Source organism: Mustela lutreola, chromosome 6 (genome assembly GCF_030435805.1).
Source record: "Mustela lutreola isolate mMusLut2 chromosome 6, mMusLut2.pri, whole genome shotgun sequence".
Taxonomy (NCBI): Eukaryota; Metazoa; Chordata; class Mammalia; order Carnivora; family Mustelidae; genus Mustela; species Mustela lutreola.
This window is the reverse complement of record NC_081295.1, coordinates 44,625,227-44,644,325: the sequence shown is the minus strand read 5'-3', so window position 1 is coordinate 44,644,325 and position 19,099 is coordinate 44,625,227.

Here is a 19,099-nt window from a genome sequence, read left to right as displayed (position 1 = left end):
ACTTTGGAATAAAAGATATCACACTATCACATGGGCTCACCACTACTAGGTCCAAAGCTCCCTCTGTACCAACATGTAGGCATTCTTCTAGACATGCCAAATGGTCACTTCCTTTTCTCTAATATTTAGTCTGAATCGCCTACATGCTAAGACCCAGTCTCCAAAGGGCATTATGAGTAACAGGGAATGGGCATACTGTCAATAGTTAAAACTCATTAAGCTCTTACTATGTTCCAGACACTGTTCATATCATTGCCCATGACCAATTCCATTAATCCCCCAAACAACTCTATCAAGCAGGTACTATTATTACGAGATTATTTTTTTATATACAAGAAATCTGAAGCAAGAGAGGTCTCACATCCAACAAGTGCCAGAGCCAAGGTTTAAAATCTGCTATATTGGCACCAGAGCCTGCTCCCTGAATCACCACATGATACTACCTTGGAAACTATCTCAGAGTAAGGTCTATGAGACACTTAAATCCTGTCTCTATCATTTCCTACCTGGTGACCTTGAACTAATTACCCAGATTCTCTGATCCTTGATTTCTATAGTTTGCCTATCTCATGGGGTTATAATAAGATCATACCTGCCTGAACAAATCTGAACTTAAAGAATAATCAGGATCAGTTCTTGTCAAGATGTCAGTTCTTCTAACCTTCATCTATAGATCCAGTCAAAATCCCAACAAGTTATTTTTTGGATATCATCAAACTGATTATAAAGTTTATATGGAAAAGCTAAAGACCCAGAACACCCAATGCAATATTGAAGGAAAAGAAGAAAGTTGGAAGACTGACACTACCCAACTTTAAGACTTTCTATAAGGCTACAACAATCAAGACAGTCTGGTACTGGTGAAAGAACAGATATGTAGATCTATAGAAAAGAACAGAGAGCCCAGAAATAGAACCACATATAGTCAACTGATCCCTGACATAGGAAGAAAGACAATATAATGGAGAAAAGATAGATTTTTCAACAAATGGTGCTAGAACAACTGGACATACTCAGGCAAAAAAAAAGACAAGGCATAGACCCTATGTCCTTCACAAGAGTAACTCAAACCAGATCATGGACCTAAATGTAACACAAGACTATAAAACTAGACAACATAGAAGAAAATCTAGATTACTCTGTGTATGGGAATGGCTTTTTAGATATACCACCAAAGACATGAATGAAAAATTAATAAGCTGGACTTCATTAAAATAAAAAACTTGTGCTTTGCAAAAGAAATGATCAAGAGAATAAAAAGACATGCCACAGACTGGAAGAAAATGTTTGCAAAAAGCTTATCTATATGATAAAGGGCTCCTAACTAAAATATACAAAGAATTCTTAAAACTTACCAATAAGAAAATGAATAATCTGATTTATAAAATGGGTGGGAGAGCTGAACAAATACCAAGCCAAAGAAGCTACACAAATGGCAAATAAGCATATGAAAATATTCTCAACAACAAATGTCATCAGAGAACTGCATATTAAAACAATGAGGGGTTGCCTGCGTGGCTCAGTCAGTAATCAGTAGTCAGTAAGCCTCTGGCTCACGATTTCAGCTCAGGTGATCTCAGGGTCTTGAAATCAAGCCCTGTATTGGACTCCGTGTTCAGTGGGGAATCTGCTTGAGATTCTCTCTCTCCCCCTTTCTCTGCCACTCCCCACAGCTTGGGTACATTCTCTCTCTCAAATAAATATATAAATAAATCTTAACTAAAAAAGAGAGAGAGAAGAAAATGAAAAGAAATAACAGTGAAATGCCTCTACCTATCCATTAGAATAGCCAAAATCCAGAACACTGACAACAGCAAATCCTGGCAAGAACATGGGGCAACAAGAGCTCTCATTTATTCCTGGTGGGAATGCAAAATGGTACAGCCACTTTGGAAGACAGTTTGGCTAAATATATTCTTCTCATACAATCCAGAAATCACACTCCTTGGTAAAGATTTACCCAAAGAAGTTGAAAATTTATGAAAACATTTTTTTAAGATTTTATTTATTTATTTGACAGAATTAGAGAGAAAGAGAACACAAGCAGCAGGGGGTCGGGGGGGTCATCATACAGAGGGAGATGGAGAAGCAGGCCCCAACTAAGTAAGGAACCCAATGTGGGGTTTGATCAACGCTGGGATCATGACCTGAGCTGAAAGCAGACGCTTAACTGACTGAGCCACCCAGGAGACCCTATGAAAATTTATTTATAAATTTTATAAAAATTTGTTCCCATGAAAGCCACACAAGAGTATTTATAGCAGCTTTATCATAATTTCCAAAATTCAGAAGCATCCAAGATTGCCATCAATAGGTGAATGAGTAAATAAACTATAGTACATTCAGACAATGGAATATCACTCAGCACCTAAAAAAATTGAGCAATTAAGCCATGAAAAGTCATGGTGGAATCTTAAATATATATTACTAAGTGGGGGGAAAAAACCTTAAATGGCTACATACTATATGATTATAAATATATGACCTTCTGGAAAAGGCAAAACTATGGAGATAGTAAAAAGATCAGTGGTTGCCAAGGATTAGGAGATATGGAAGAGTGAATAGGCAGAGCAAAGAGGATTTTTAGGGCAGTGAAATTATCTGCATGATACTATAATGATGGCTATTTGTCATTACACATTTGTCCAAACCCATGAAACGTACAACACCAAGCATGGACCCTGATGTAAACTATGGATTCCAGGTAACAATGATGAGCTAATGTAGGTCCTCAGGTGCAAAAAATGTACCACTGCAGTGCTACATACGGATAGTGAGGAAGGTTGCAGGGGTGGGTATACAGGAAATTTTTGTATTTCTTTTCAATTATGCTGCAAACCCAAAACTTTTCTTAAAAATAGTCTATTTTAAAAGGGGGGTCAGAATCAGCTTAGAGATCAAAACTAGAAAGATGAAGGGAGAAGATTCTTCTCTATTAACAATCTTCTGAGCCCAAGGGTCCAGGAAAGCACTTAAGGAGCAGACAGTAGAAAGATAAAAGCTGAAGCTCCGTTCCTAGGAGCCACCCAGACATGCAGAAAGAAGAGAAGCAACTATGTGTCTGAGCTGACCAGATGTGCTGGGGACTGACTACTGTGAACTCTTCTTCCTGGCCTGAGTCCTGTCACAGAACAAGTCTTTCCCCAGGGCAAGGTCTCCAACTCTCCCCCTTGCTACAGCTTCCTCAATATATGAGAAGATGTAAACGGGTACTAGTCAAACTCTTGTTGAATTCCTACAACAGCAGCAGAAACAATATATATCACGTCAACACAGACAAATGACTACAAACCACTGAGGGGACTCTAGGGATGAATGTTCTAGAAAAGCCAGGAACCAGGAAGCTCTGCTTCCTGGAATCAAATCCAAGCCAAAAGGTATTCTCACCTGGTAGCCTCAAGCATATCACATGATTTAGAGACGCTGACAAAAACCTGGATTAAAAAAAAAAAAAAAAAAGAATTAAATGGGAAGAGAGGGGGTGAAAGAAACCAGAATTTTTCCCCATTTTTCCCCATAACCACAGTAAAGGCATTTATTAGCCACATCCACTCTATGGTACCTTAGAAACAAAAGGTCGCCATCCCAATGCAAACAAACTTCTTTCCCTGCTGTGACTGCATTTCATAATTCCTGCACTTCCTAACGTGGAACAGCTCCATCTATGAGATCATTTGTTTTCCCAAGAACTCAGTTACAGAGCTTGCCAATCATTCAAATCGCAGGCACTGGCCAGGAAAACTGTGTGAGGAAAGAAAAGCATTAAGCCCCTTACTTCTCTTCTCTTAGGTCAGCCAGACCATTAGAATCCCATACAATTGTCTTTTCAAAAAGAAAAAAAGAAAAGAAAAAATAAAAAACCATTCGTACAAAGATAACAAGTTCCAAATGTTGTCTTTTCTTAAAGGTATGTTTGTTTCAAATCATATGTTTTTAATCTATGAATAGCCCGAGTTATAATTATTCCAATTCTATACACTTTACAAAAGCCAAGAGATAACATGCAGAAGTGATGAATGTGTTATTGGTGATATATAGAGTCAATCTATTGATTCAAGACATAAACAGAGTCACACGGAAACAGAAGAAATGGTGAACAACACATCCAATTTGCATTATGCCTCTTCCTAGTACAGACCACTTTCAGGCCCTTCCTTTGAGTAGCAAATGATCCCTGCTTTGTGAAAAGACTCTGGTATTAGTCATTTATACCTTAGTGTGAATTTTAATTACTCAACCTCCATGCTCCATTTGCATTTGAAATCTTACTTATCATTGGGAAAGAAAAGATTTCATCCATTTTTTTTTTTTAATTTTTTATTTTTTATAAACATAACTATGGAAAGAACCTAGATGTCCATCAACAGATGAATGGATCAAGATTTCATCCATTTTTTAAGGGAATTTGAAACTTCAATGAATAGATGAAATAGAATTGAAAAAATTAGGGGTGGGAAATCAAAACATGTTTAAGAGAAAAGGATTTACTAAATGTTTTTAATTGCATACTATTAATCTAAGTAGTTCTTTAGACTCAGCCATCAGGTTTCAAAAAGGGGGACTTTTTTGTTTGCTTTGCTCTCGGTAAGTATGCCATTTTTCAATGCATATTTTTAGATGGAAGAACTAAAACAGTGATTGGGAAGACATAGACTTATTTCACCACTGAGGTTTATATCATTTCACTAGTCGCTGGATATAAAGTTATAGAACACATAAACTACTGGGTTTAGTGGAGTGCTATAATAATTAGACTATCTTATTGGAATACCTTATTCAGTACAACCTGCTGAAAGAGATATTTTAGAGATCTCTAAGAATAAAGACCCAAAACACTGTCGAGATGGGACTCTGGACTCTTGGGGATCTTCTTCACCGGTTCAGATCCTTTCCCTCAAACCTGAGCCTTTATATCAGCTAAAGTACACCACACTGACCATGCTGGAATCTCTTCAGATTCGTTTCTGAAAAGACAGTGCTTTTCTCCAAAGACAGGAAACAGATATTGTAAAACGGGGAGAGGGAGGGAGATCTGGTCAGGATCAATGAGTAATCTCATCTGGAATAGAAGTGCAAGATTATATGATAATTTTCTCTTCTGATTTAACTCAAGCCTAAAATTCACCCTGGACAATGAAGGGCCTGGCTCTCTCTTATTTGTAAATGCTCTTCTGATAGGCATCCTGGCATGGGACACCCAAATTTGTCTCTTTTTTTTATTCAACTAGCCAAAACCACAGTTGTGAAAAGGGAAATCAATGGTTATTTGAAAACCTTTTAAGGAAACAACTTTACTTCAAGACTGTTACAAATCTTAGTGTCTTTCCAGATTGAGCTTAAAATATATCCTATCTCAGAGTTTTATGGAGGAAATGAGATTGTAAATGAATACTCCTTGATATGAAACCTCAATTCTCCATGAAAAGAAACCTGACTCATGTTGTTATAAATATAATAACCACAGGCTGCTGCTAAGCATCACATTTCCAAGAAGCCTATCCATAATGAATTAGGCTAATCTCTGGGAAAGAAAGGGAAATAATTTATAAATATATGTTCCAGAAGAAAACCAAACCATTAATTAAAGTGAGATATCTTCCCATTCTGACACTAGCTGACTAAAGTAAACACTGAAATGTTCCAAAAAGCTGCATGCAATAATGAACCAATTTCTGAAATGATTACAAAAATTTTATTTTATTCCTGCATAAAGGCTAGTAATAGTTATTGAATACCTCCCATATGTAGAATACAGTCCCAGAGAATGCCATATTTCAGAGGGAACATAAAATAAAGCCCTTCCTAGTCTCAGCAATAAAATTATACATACCCAAAAGTAAACAAAAAGTTACCAAACTCCTTGGTAATTCTGACCTATTTGAGAGAAATATTTCCTGAATTCAGTAGAATTCTTCTGCTATACAATATACATAAACAAATAAATTTTAAGGCTACATCTCCTGTGACTACATTGGGTAAATGTTATTTAGTAGACATTCTGCACTCCATAACAAATTTGAATAACTTGGAACATACCCCAATGATCTGCCTGTTAGCTTTAGTTTACATGGAATTCAATCATGTGTATGTGAAGAGCCTTCTTAAAATAGTGAAAAAGCAGCTTTCTTAAGTAGGCAATTATTTCCTTTTAATAATTTCTGTAAGTTTTATTTTGTTAACTAACAGCTCAGAAGCAAATACAAGTTTACTAATTATAATTATCATAAATTTCAAAGTACTGGAACTCTGTTCAATAAACTGCAATTTGCAAAAAAAAAAAAAAAAAAAAAAAAATCACATGTAAGAGTCACTGCCACTATAGGAATAACAATAACGACTAATCTTTTCTCCTGTGCTTATTATGTCCAGCCACTATGCTTATGTGTAGAATGATCTCACTGAGTCAACAAAACAACAGTTTCAAGAAGGTATTCTACTTGAATGCCCATCTTTAAAGTGGGAACTAGCAGAGTCTGGGAGTTTACCCAGTATGATATACTGCCTGCCCACCATTCAAGGGATATAAACTGGTATTATCTTCCTTTGTCACTTTAAGGCACAGTCTCAGTACATTTAAATAAGAAGAGAGTGCCCATGAAAAACATCACCGAAACACTTTTTTGCTAGTATCTACAAACAGAATCTGATTTTAAATAATAACACTATTACATCCTGTTCTGTTTAGAATTTCCATCCTATGATCAAGCTAGAAGAACATATCCCTGGAAATAGGCCAACTGGGGATGACCTTCTTGACAACAGCAGCATCATTTGCAGGTCTCCCAGCCCAAAAAGCCTTCCTTCTTAATACCCACGGTGTCCTTTTCTTCTCTCCTATTCTCTGTTCTCTGTTCTCACTCTGGTTCTTGTAGGTCACAGCCCCATGCCTGAACTATCCGAGCAGGTTTCTCCTGGCTTCCCTGTTCAAACCTCCCTTTGCTTACCTATTTTCTGCCTGTTGTCTTCTAATTATTGTTTCTCTCTCCAAACCTTACAAGCCAAGTTTTCAAAAGTAATCCACACTGGTTTCCTTCTACTTCCTTCCCACTCCCTGCACTCCTGTTTCTGTCCCCATCTTTGTTCTTTCTCCAGCTCCTTTGGGTCTCTTCTTCCTCCTCCAACCTTGAAATACGAGTGTTTCCCAGACCTATCCTGGCTTACCACTCTGCTCAGGCCACACTTGTCCTGGCCCAGTTCACCCATGTATGCCAGTAACTAACTCACATCCAACCTCAACAAGATTCCTCTATCTGGACGTCTGATGGGTTCTTCACCCTCATGATTCCCATCTGTCTAATACTGCTTCTTCTCCTAAGAACCCCATTTCAGGCAATGATGCTTTCTTATGAGCACAAAGCATTCATATCACTCCTGAACTCTGCAGATTTCTCCTCTTGAATAGCTCATTAGTCCATTCCCTCCTCTCTATGCCTATCATAACAACTAGTAGGTACCAGCAACAACACTTACCTGGACTATTACAATAACCTCCCAACAGTTTCCCTATCTCTGGTCCTGTCCCCAGGAACACCATCCTCCACACTGACATTGGATTGTTTCCTAACATGTAAAGCCTGATCATAACAACATTTTGCCTAAACACTTCTGACAGCCTACCATCATATGCCCTACTTCAGCAACATTCCTACCACTTCCCATGGTACACACTACATTTTCACAGAACCAAATGCACAGAAGATCTCCATTGTTTTCAGTGCTTTGTTTATGCTGTTCCTCCTACTTGGAACTCCCTCACCATTCTTTGCCCTGTGTGTCAGAGGAGACTTGCAGAAGGGTCCCTACTTTCCCTATTTGCAGTAGGGAAAGCTTCTGGAAGAAGGAGAAAGATACCTTTCACCTGACACAAGAAACATGAAGAGGAGTACAACACACAAAGTCCTGGACATTCAGCCCATGTCAGCACAAGTTAAACTCTCCTTACACAATTATGGTTTCAACTGACCCTTTGCATAAACTAATTTTCTCTGAAAACTACCTTTCATGTGCCCATTTTACTGCCCTGTTTCTAAATTCCCTGGAGTCAGACCATGTTTAAGGCCACTTCATGTTCCTGCCATCCACCCCAGTACAGCACTTGACACATGGTAAATATCCCAAAGTTGCCCAATGATGTAACCTGACAACATCCATTAACAGCAATAGTCTGAAACAAGTCCTTTCACCCGTCTGACTTCTGTTTGTGAGAAGTCAGTCAATCTAGGGGAACCTGGGTTAGTCACTTGAGTGTTGGACTCTTGATTTCAGCTCAGGTCATGATCTCAGTGTCAAGAGATGGAGCCCCTTGTTGAGCTCCGCCCTAGGTCTCACCCTCTGCCCCTCCCCCCACTCACACTTGCTCAATGTCTCTCTCTCTCTCTCTCCCCTCCTCTAACATAAATAAATCTTTTTTTAAAAAATAAGTCAATCTAATGATTATGAGCCTTGGATGTCATGTTTGGGAGGCAAAAAATGTGCATTTGGATTTAGATAAAAGGCAAGGTTTAATGGCTAAGATTTCACTCCCTAGCCTAACTCTCCATATACAGTAACTCACTTTATCCCCAAAACAACCTTCTGCAGTAGAGTTATTGTTGCTGTTTCACAGATATTGTTGCTATTTCACATCCTTATCTTTGAAATAGCTGAGACATAGAGGGGTCCTATAGCAACTCATTAACAGAAAAGTAAAGAACAGACACATGAAAAGATGCTCAACATCATTCATTATCACAGAAATACAAATCAAAACTGCAATAAGATATCACTTCACACCTGTAAGAATGCTAAAATTAACAACATAATAAACAACTGGTGGTGGATATGAAACACTCTTAACACTATTGGTGGGAAAGCAAACGGGTACAGCCACTCTGGAAAACAGTATGGGTGTTCCTCAAAATGTTAAAAATAGAACTACCCTATGATTCAGCAACTGCACTACTAAGTATTTACCCAAAGAATACAAAGATACAGATTTAAAGGGGTATATGCACCAGGACGTTTACAGCAACACTGTTGACACAATAGCCAAATTATGGAAACAGCCCAAAAGTCCACTGACTGATGAATGGGTAAAGAAGATGTGATTGTGTGTGTGTGTGTGTGTGTGTGTGTGTGTGTGTAAATGGAATAGTACCCAGCCATCAAAGAATGAAATCTGCCATTTGCAATGACATGGACAGTTAGAGGGTATTATGTTAAGTGAAATAAATCAGTCAGAGAAAGACAAATATCATATGATTTTACTCATATGTGGAATTTAAGAAATAAAACAGAAGAATGTAGGGGGAAACAGAGGTGATTCACAAAAGAGCTCTTAACTATAGAAAACAAACTGAGGGGATGCCTGGGTGGGTCAGTTGGTTAAGCATCTGCCTTCAGCTCAGGTATGATACCAGCGTCCTGGGATCGAGTCCCACATCTGGCTCCTTTCTCGGCAGGGAGCCTGCTGCCCCCTCTGCCTCTGCCTGCCACTCTGTCTTAAAATCTTAAAAAAAAAAAAAAAAAAAGGGTTGCTGGAAGCGAGGTGGGTGGGTGGGTTAAATGGGGGATGGGTATTATTAAGTAAGGCACTTGTGATGGGCACTGGGTATTGGATGTAAGTGATACATCACTAAATTCTAGACATGAAGCTAATATTACAATGTATGCTAACTAATTTAAAGAAAAACTTGTAACTACAAAAAAGAGAGAGAGAGAGAAGCCAGGATGTGGAATCAGGCACCCTGGTTCTAGACGTTCTACTTTCCCCAGGGTCCCGGGGCCTGCAGGACCAGGGCCAGGGCAACTGCTAAACACTCACAATATTACTGACACTTTTAATCTGAAATTCCACTAGCTATAAAGCACTCCAACCCCACCCCTTCAAAATACATACTTATCTCAAAAAAACATGAAAAATATGTGAAATTAAAATTATGTTTAAATAATAATTTCTACTGAAATAATAAAATTTCTTCTGAAGAACTTATAGCAAGAATTTATCTTCTTCCATATTTTATTGATCATGGTTAATAACGTTAAGAGGCAAAAAATTTACTTCTTCAGTAGACTGTAGGAATAAACTTCCATTATGAGATTAGAAGCATCATAACATTTAATGTCCCATCAGACTTATAAAAATGAATGGTTTCATATATGTGGAAGGATAATTATTTGAATAATTTATAATTCATGTCCTTGTTTCCTAGAGTCCCTGCCACCACCCGTCCAGCCAGCTGGGGTGCTCCAACTTCATGCCCTCAGAGCTGTGCTATTGCAAAGATGCAGAAAGTTACTGATCAGGTTTGTTTTTTAAAATATTTACCCACGAAAACTATACATATATAATATATATGTAAGCCGTAGGTTTATAATAAAATCAACTACAATGGACCAACACACAGCGATCCAGACTCAGTTTCTGAGGTTAAAAATACAATTATGAATCTTTCGAAGAAACAATGGCTTTGTAAGGAAGGCTTTTGAGCTAAAAAAAACCCTGAATTTTTGGCATTGTTTGAGTCCCGGTTTGAACAATAAGCATGGAATATTTGTTATAATGAGTTTGTTAGTCCAGACTTAGTAAAGATTCTATCAGACAAGACTAGAGAAGAATTAGAGGGCCAGCAAGAGTTAGACTCTAGTTAGAGAGGAGAAGGGAGTTGGGGTAAATTGGAAGAGGAGGTGAGCCATGAGAGACTATGGACTCTGAAAATCAATCTGAGGGTTTTGAAGTGGCAGGGGGGTGGGAGGTCGGGGTACCAGGTGGTGGGTATTATAGAGGGCACGGATTGCATGGAGCACTGGGTGTGGCGCAAAAATAATGAATACTGTTATGCTGAAAATAAATTTTTTAAAAAAGAGTTAGACTCTAATGACAACTTCTTAGAATCCATGGGCCTATGTTCCCCACCTGTTTAGTTACAATTGGTGGGGGTATAGAACACCCCAACAAACTTGGGAGTCCAAGAGTTCCTGCATAGAATCCTGGAGAAATGATGGCATGGCCTCGGGAAAGAGGCAGAAGGAAATTTTGAATAGACTCCGTTTTAACTTAAAATGACTGTATTTGTCTTGCATTTTCTTTTTTTTTTTTTAAGATTTTATTTATTTATTTGACAGAGAGAGAGATCACAAGTAGGCAGAGAGGCAGGCAGAAAGAGAGGAAGGGAGGCAGGATCCCCACTGAGCAGAGAGCCCAATGCAGGGCTCCATCCCAGGACCCTGAGATCATGACCTGAGCCGAAGGCAGAGGCTTTAACCCACTGAGCCATCCAGGTGGCCCTGTCTGGCATTTTCTAAGATTTAGATGTAGATTTTAAGATTCTAAGATGTAGATGGAGAGATGGAGATAAATTCAAGTGACAGGAAACTAAAGATAGTTACTTTTTTTGCGCACCTGAGAATGTGACTAAGACATGTGATGTTATAATGTATATTGGTAAAATATTTTTTGAATTTCACTCTAGAGACATATACACACCACTTGGGAATATTAAGTGATATCTGTAATGGATCAGGCTAACAAAGCAAATCAATCTAAGTATCTCCACCTTATGTTAATGCAAAGCATTTGTCTGGGAAAGGAGCTAACTGTTGGTTTGTTAACCAATTATCAAGCATTGTGGATTTGGAAAGTTAGAACTATCTACTCCATCTATCTGTCATCAATATATTAATAGAATGTTTAAAGTGCTTTCCAACACTGGGATTCCATAACTCTGCTATCTCCTGTTCAGGAGGGAAATTAAGCATTTCGGGAAAACTCTCCAAGCCCACTTAGTGACATTTACCCCTCACAGTTAATGCAGGAAAGAAGTGAAGCCCTTCTCTGGTCCACACATCATGGGCTCACAGCCATCTATTCTGAACCAACATTATTCTCTCTACTTGTAAGACCACTTGAGATTCCCATCTTATTACAAAACTATGGGGAAAAAAATCAGAGAGAAGTAAAGCACAGACCAAATATTTCCAGCCAATCCACATCCACATATAGATTATGTTCACAATATGAAACTTCAGACAATGAACAATCAACCCTGAAACGAGCTTGGCCTCTGGTATGCACTTTGCTAGAGTCCTCAGATACTGGGCTGTCTCTTTAAAAGGATTTGATTATGTGCAGTCATGTAACACTGTGTGCATGTTTAAATGTGTTGTTCTTACAAATTTCTGGAGCTCAGGCACCCATAGCTTCACTTCGTAACCCATGTGTGACAAAGTGTGAAGAGTTTGTGGGGGGGATTGAAATCAGAAAAATTGGAGTTGAAATCCTAGGCAGCCACTGACCTAGAAAAACTTACACTCTGGAAAGGATGACAGATATATACCACAAAATTTCAATACAGTGCTATGAGTGCTTTGACAGACATAAACACATGATATTATGAGAGCAGAAGCAGAAGTGTTGGGGGCAGGAGGGTGTCAAGAAATGAGTCTTACAGAGAGGATGCCTGAGCCAAGTCTTAAAAGAGAAGTAGGAGTCTGCCAGGCAAAGCAAAGTGCTTATTAACTGCTGAACAAGGAAGATCAGTTACACCATCCACATGGCTACACAAGGAAAGCACACATCATCAATTGCTGTGCAACAGGCATGAGAATCAATCCTGAAGAAGTGTGTATCTGGTGCTTTTGATGAAAAGTATAGTAGAGATCTCAGGGGGAAAGATGAAAGATCAGAGAGACCTATAGGTATAAGAACCTTGTCTCTCCACACCATCCATCCACTTAAACTATTTTTATTGGACAGAACTGAAAGAAACATTGTTGGCAAATAAAATACCTACCAGAACATTCTGGACTGCTTCATCCTGCATATATACTTGAACTCTGACCTGTACAGCACAAATCCATATTCAAGTGGTTAAGGGGCCATATAAGATGAGCGCTTGTTATGAATGAAACTTGGGTGATTACATCAGCTACACTAACCCAGAACAGCTGACAACTATTGCCAATATCATGCGTTCAGCAATCAGCAACATCTTTGGTACAGATGTCAGGGAAACCATCGTGCCAATTATGCTGTAATGATGAGAGTAGAGAGCCTGGCTAGGGAATTCTCATTTCATGTCTTCTTTGAAAAAGCATCTCTTAAAAGAGGGCAATACACAACATACACAGTGTATCCTGTCACTCTCTTCGGCTTGAGCTGCACTCCTTTTGACTCTGTGGATTGTTGAACTTTTTGATCTTGGAGCTGGGATAGTATAAGCTAAATAAAGAGTTTTGGCACACACAAAGCCCACTAAATTCTTGAATGCTCAAGACAGCTTTACAGTGTCTTAAGCTACATCTGAGCAAACCTGTTTCTTACTAATACTGTCAGTCTTTTTGGCTATTTTATCTACAAAGGACACAAGGAGAAAAATATTTGTTAGTTAATCAGAATCCATCTAAGTTTCGCACAGTAAACTGAGTGATTCTTTCTGCATTCCACTTTCAGAAAAAAAAAATAAAAGAATAGAAAACAATATTTTACGGAAAAATAGGCAATGCATGCCCTGGGGTCATTGCAGACTTAAATTCTTCTCTTACATCTTCTGGCAATACATCTCTTACAATACTTCTGGCAGTATTGTGCAATTCACTCACTTTTTCTCAGCACACACCAAGCACCTACTGTATGCTAAGAACTGTTCTGAATGCAAGGAAATGTTCATATATGTGACCTCAGACACAACACCTTCAACCATTAGGAAAAAATTATCTATGTTTACTATATTAAACTTACTAAGGTTGGGAAAATGTTCAAATAAGATTTTTATCAATAAGAAAGGAAACAAAAATGGATTCATTGTTAATCATATAATTCTATTATAAGCACCCAACTCTACTACCTATGAATGCTTTTGGTAATGCCAGGACTTTTTAAATTTGAATAACTGTGTAGGTCAAGGGACATTAGATTAAGCAAAAGGTTTTAGTTTCTGGCCAAAATAAATGAACACACGACTACAGAAGAATGGGGAAGAAGGAATCACCGTAAGGCAGATCTTCAGATCATGAAGGTGATACACCTTTACAGCTCTGTGTAAATTTAGACCCTAAATACACTATTGCTGCCAGAAACTGCTTCCAATAGAAAATTTTATAGGCATTTTAAAGTCTCATGGGTGAGTCCCTGGAAATATCACAGTTGGTCAAAAAACATATGTGTTTCAACTCTTTCTAACTTGCTTTGGTGTTAGCTTATAAAAACTCATAGGTGTATATTGGACTCATTAAACTGAGGGACTCATAAGCACTGGCTCGATCAGGGCAGGGTGCTGACAGGCATTATACATTATGCAAGCTTCCCCACATCATTCTGCCAACCTGCTTCCATTTTAATCCAAAACATTCCCAGCTTGTCAAATACTAGGCCTCCCTGGAACATATAAAACCAATCATGCCACCTCATGCAAAGGTTCTCTGATGTGGACAAATTTCCACTGGAGACTGTAAGGAACTCATGACTACATTTTCACATGTTACTTCAAATCAATCCAAAATCCTCTCTTCAGAGCTATTACAACAGTAAAGCAGTAACCTAGGGAAAGTAGGTAAAAGAAGATGGCATCCAAAGCATGACTCTTGATAGTTGTCAAGCACCAGATTTATTCATCACTGAATAAATCCAGCGAATATTCATGAGTCAACTATAGATATTCCATTCAAAAACCCACTGGGCATGAAGATATTATTTATTTATTTATTTATTCACCATTTATTCAGTTATTTTTATATTTTTAGAATGTTCCAGAATTGTAAAGATCATATTGAAGCTGAATGCAAAAAGATACTTTCAAATCTCTAAATTTTCTAAAGGGGCTACAGAAAGAGCACACATAAAATATACTTTCATGTGAGAAATTGGCATGTCAAGACAATTAGCCTCTTTGTAGCAAGATGGTGGACAGATACATAGAAGAATCATGAGTCTGATTGTTCTACAAAAGTCAATAAGGCTGAGTCTCCAACATAGCTAATGTGTCAAAGAAGGGAAAGATAAGAATTGGAAAACAGCCACACAAAAAACACAAATGGAAGCATGTTGAATTATGGTTGAAAACAGTATGAGTAAACTTTGTTCTAAGACATGTGTGGAGCTGGAAGCAACACACCCAGGAAGAGTGATTATGAGCCACAAATAAGAGGTTTATGATGACCTGAACAATAAAAACCTAGTGTAGAGGTGCATTCCTTATGATGGAATGTGAGTTCTCTGCAAACCTCATGAAAAGAAGTCAAGAGAAGAGGCAGAAGAGCTCTGAATTCAGTAGAGGACCCTGAAGAGTGGTAAAGTAATAAATAAATAAATAAATAAATAAATAATAGTGGTATGCTTCCTTCAGTTAAAAAAATGACAGGAATGCCACCAAAAATTCAAACCAACTTGACTAATATCTAGAAGAGGTTGGAAGGATATTTTTTAGCCGCCATATATCTGAAAATGTGCTCATTCATGTCACTTATTATTTGTGCTTAGTGTAGATCAATATCTAAGTTAGGTGAGTCTAAAGATAGGTATATGTAAAATGTTTGGAGAGCCCAGAGGGAGAATTAAGGCAGGTCAGTTTAGTCTTCTTCTTCAATAGACAGATGTCAAAAAAGAAATAAAAATATTTCCAGAGATTCTGATATCTCTAATATGACATTCTTATGAATCAATGAACAACATGTGGTCTAGCTCATAATTTAATGTGTGAGTGAGTACACAATCAGCTAGAGGACTAAACCTAAAATTTGGTTATATTCAACATCAACCTAAGGGATGTCATTGAGTGAGATGGTTGACATTCATTAATGGCTTTCTCAGCAACTTGACTGGCAGGATAAGTAATGCAATATCACTGGAACATTCAGCAGCAAATACAGGAACACTATGAAAATATGGGAATAGAATTTGGTGATCTCAAGGTACCTGGCTAAAACCAAAATGATGTTCTTTAGGAATGCTTATGGATTAACAACAGATACAAAATTAGGTTAGGCAAAGATATCTTAGACATAGCATCAAAAGCATGATTTGTAAATAAATAAAAAAAATAAGTACACAAAATTAGATAGACTTCAACATTTTTAAACTTTCTGCCCTTCAAAAGACAATGTTAACAGTAAAAAACAAGCCACAGATCAGGAGAAAGACATTTGTATATCATACATCTGATAAACACCTTGTGTTTAAAATACATAAAGAACTCTTAAAAGAACACAATAATAAGAAAATAAACAAAATGTTTAAAAAATGGATAAAATATATGAACACATATTTCACTAAAGGAAACATATAGATGGCACACAAGATGAAAAGATGTTAATCATAATTATCATTAGTCATTAGGTAAATGCAAATTAAAACCATAATGACATGCCACTAAGCACCACACAGAATGTCTAAGATTAAGAAAATTGAACAGAAGAAGTGTGGATAAAATGAAACTCTCATATGCTGTTAGTAGGAACATAAGATGTTGTACACATCTTGGAAAACAGTTTGGCAATTTCTTAAAAAGCTAAACATTTATTTACCATGTGAGCTAGTCATTCCAATCTAAGTATAGTAATGTCTATAGCCACTTTATCTGCAATAGCCAAAACTGGAAACAATCCAACTGGCCATTATCAAATGTTTAGATAAAGAAATTGTGGTATATCCATATGATGAAATGCTCAGGGGAAAAAAGGAATGAGCTGTTAGTACACTACAACATAGATTAATTACAAAATAACTATGCTGAGTGAAAGGAGCCCAAAAAAGGAATACCTATTGCATAACTCCATTTATAAAAAATTATCTAAAATGCAAACTAATATAAAAATGACAAAGAGCAGATCTATGGCTGCCTGGAAACTTGGGAGATGGAAGCTGTGGGGCATGAGGAGGGTAGAAAAGAACAGCAAGAGGGAAGGATTTTTTTTTTTTTTAATTAACGTGCAGTGTATTATTTGCTTCAGGGGTACAGGTGTGTGATTCATCAGTCTTACACAATTCACAGTGTTCACCATAGCATGTACGCTCCCAATGTCCATCACCCAGTCCCTCCCACCCCTCCCCTCCAGCAACCCTCAGTTTGTTTCCTGAGATTAAGAGTCTCTTATGGTTTGTCTCCCTCTCTGATTTTGTCTTGTTTCATTTTTCCCTCCCTTCCCCTATGATCCTCTGTCTTGTTTCTCATATTCCTCACATCAGTGAGATCATATGATAATTGTCTTTCTCTGGTTAATTTATTTTGCTTACCATAGTACCGTCTAGTGCAATCCACATCCTTGCAAATGACAAGATTTCAGGGGTTTGATGGCTGCATAATATTCCATTGTGTATATATACCATATTTTCTTTATCCATTCATCTGTTGATGGAAACCTAGGCTCTTTCCATAGTTTGGCTATTGTGGACATAGCTGCTATAAACACTGGGGTGCACATGCCCCTCTCGATCACTACATTTATATCTTTGGAGTAAATACCCAATAGTGCAACTGCTGGGTCGTAGGGTAGTTCTATTTTCAACTTTCTAAGGAACCTCCATGCTGTTTTCCAGAGAGGCTGCACGAGCTTGCATTCCCACCAACAGTGTAGGAGGGTTCCCAGTTCTCCGCATCCTCATCAACACTTGTCATTTCCTGACTTGTTAATTTTAACCATTCTGATTGTTGTGAGGTGGTATCTCACTGTGGTTTTGATTTGTATTAAGAGGGAAGGATTGTAAAAGACACAAGAAAACTTTGGGGAATAGTACATATGTTCATTATCTTGATTGTGTTGATGGTTTCACTGTTGTATACATATGTTAGAACATAAAATTGTACATATTAACTGTATATAATTTATTATATATTGATAATACTGTGGTTAAATGGTAAACACACACACATAAAATTAAAGTCAAAGAGTAATTCCAAAAGAAGGAAAAAAGGAACTGCGTAATAATGGATAGCTCAGTATATCTGCATACCATTTTTTATAATATTACTGTCAGAAATACCATTGTCACAACATGGTATTGTTGTGCAAGGGTTGGCAATAATCTTTCCATTGTAGCAGTACTGGTCATACCCTTATTCAAGCACAGGGGTTGATCTACGGTCCATATGTGAAAAATGACGGAATGAAATTCAGTAGAAAATCCATTCATTGTATATGTAATTGGCCAAACTAAGAAGTATAAGCTTGGATTATTGACATTTTCTAATTAACGACTACTAATTTCACCATTTCAAAATCCCCTTTCTTTTTTTTTAATTTAATTTTTATTTATTTTCAGCATAACTGTATTCATTATTTTTGCACCACACCCAGTGCTCCATGCAATCCGTGCCCTCTATAATACCCACCACCTGGTACCCCGGCCTCCCACCCTCCGCCCCTTCAAAACCCTCAAATTGTTTTTCAGAGTCCATAGTCTCTCATAGTTCACCTCCCCTTCCAATTTCCCCCAACTTCCTTCTCCTCTCTATCTCCCCATGTCCTCCATGCTATTTGTTATGCTCCACAAATAAGTGAAGCCATATGATAATTGACTCTCTCTGCTTGACTTATTTCACTCCGCATAATCTCTTCCAGTCTTGTCCATGTTGCCATAAAAGTTGGGTATTCGTCCTTTCTGATGGAGGCATAATACTCCATAGTGTATATGGACCACATCTTCCTTATCCATTCGTCTGTTGAAGGGCATCTTGGTTCTTTCCACAGTTTGGCGACCGTGGCCATTGCTGCTATAAACATTGGGGTACAGATGGCCCTTCTTTTCACTACATCTGTATCTTTGGGGTAAATACCCAGTAGTGCAACTGCAGGGTCATAGGGAATATCCCCTTTCTGCTGAGTAGCCCCACTAGCAAAATCTTGGTTCCAGCTCCATTATTTTTCCATGATGTTTGGCAATTAAAACCATCTCTGGTCCTGTATAAAGCTTTCTTTTTGCTCCAGTTCTAGTTGAACTATTGATTCAAGCTACTTGGGTTAGGGAGGTGGGGAGTAGTCTGCTCTCCCACTCTCTATCACTTCCCTCCTTTCTTCACCCCTCTAGCACATGGTCATTACAAAAGCTTCTATGGGGAGTTCTGGGGGAGGTGTGACACTCTCTTGCTTCAGAGGCCAAAAATCATAGACAGAAAGTCCACTGTCCCTT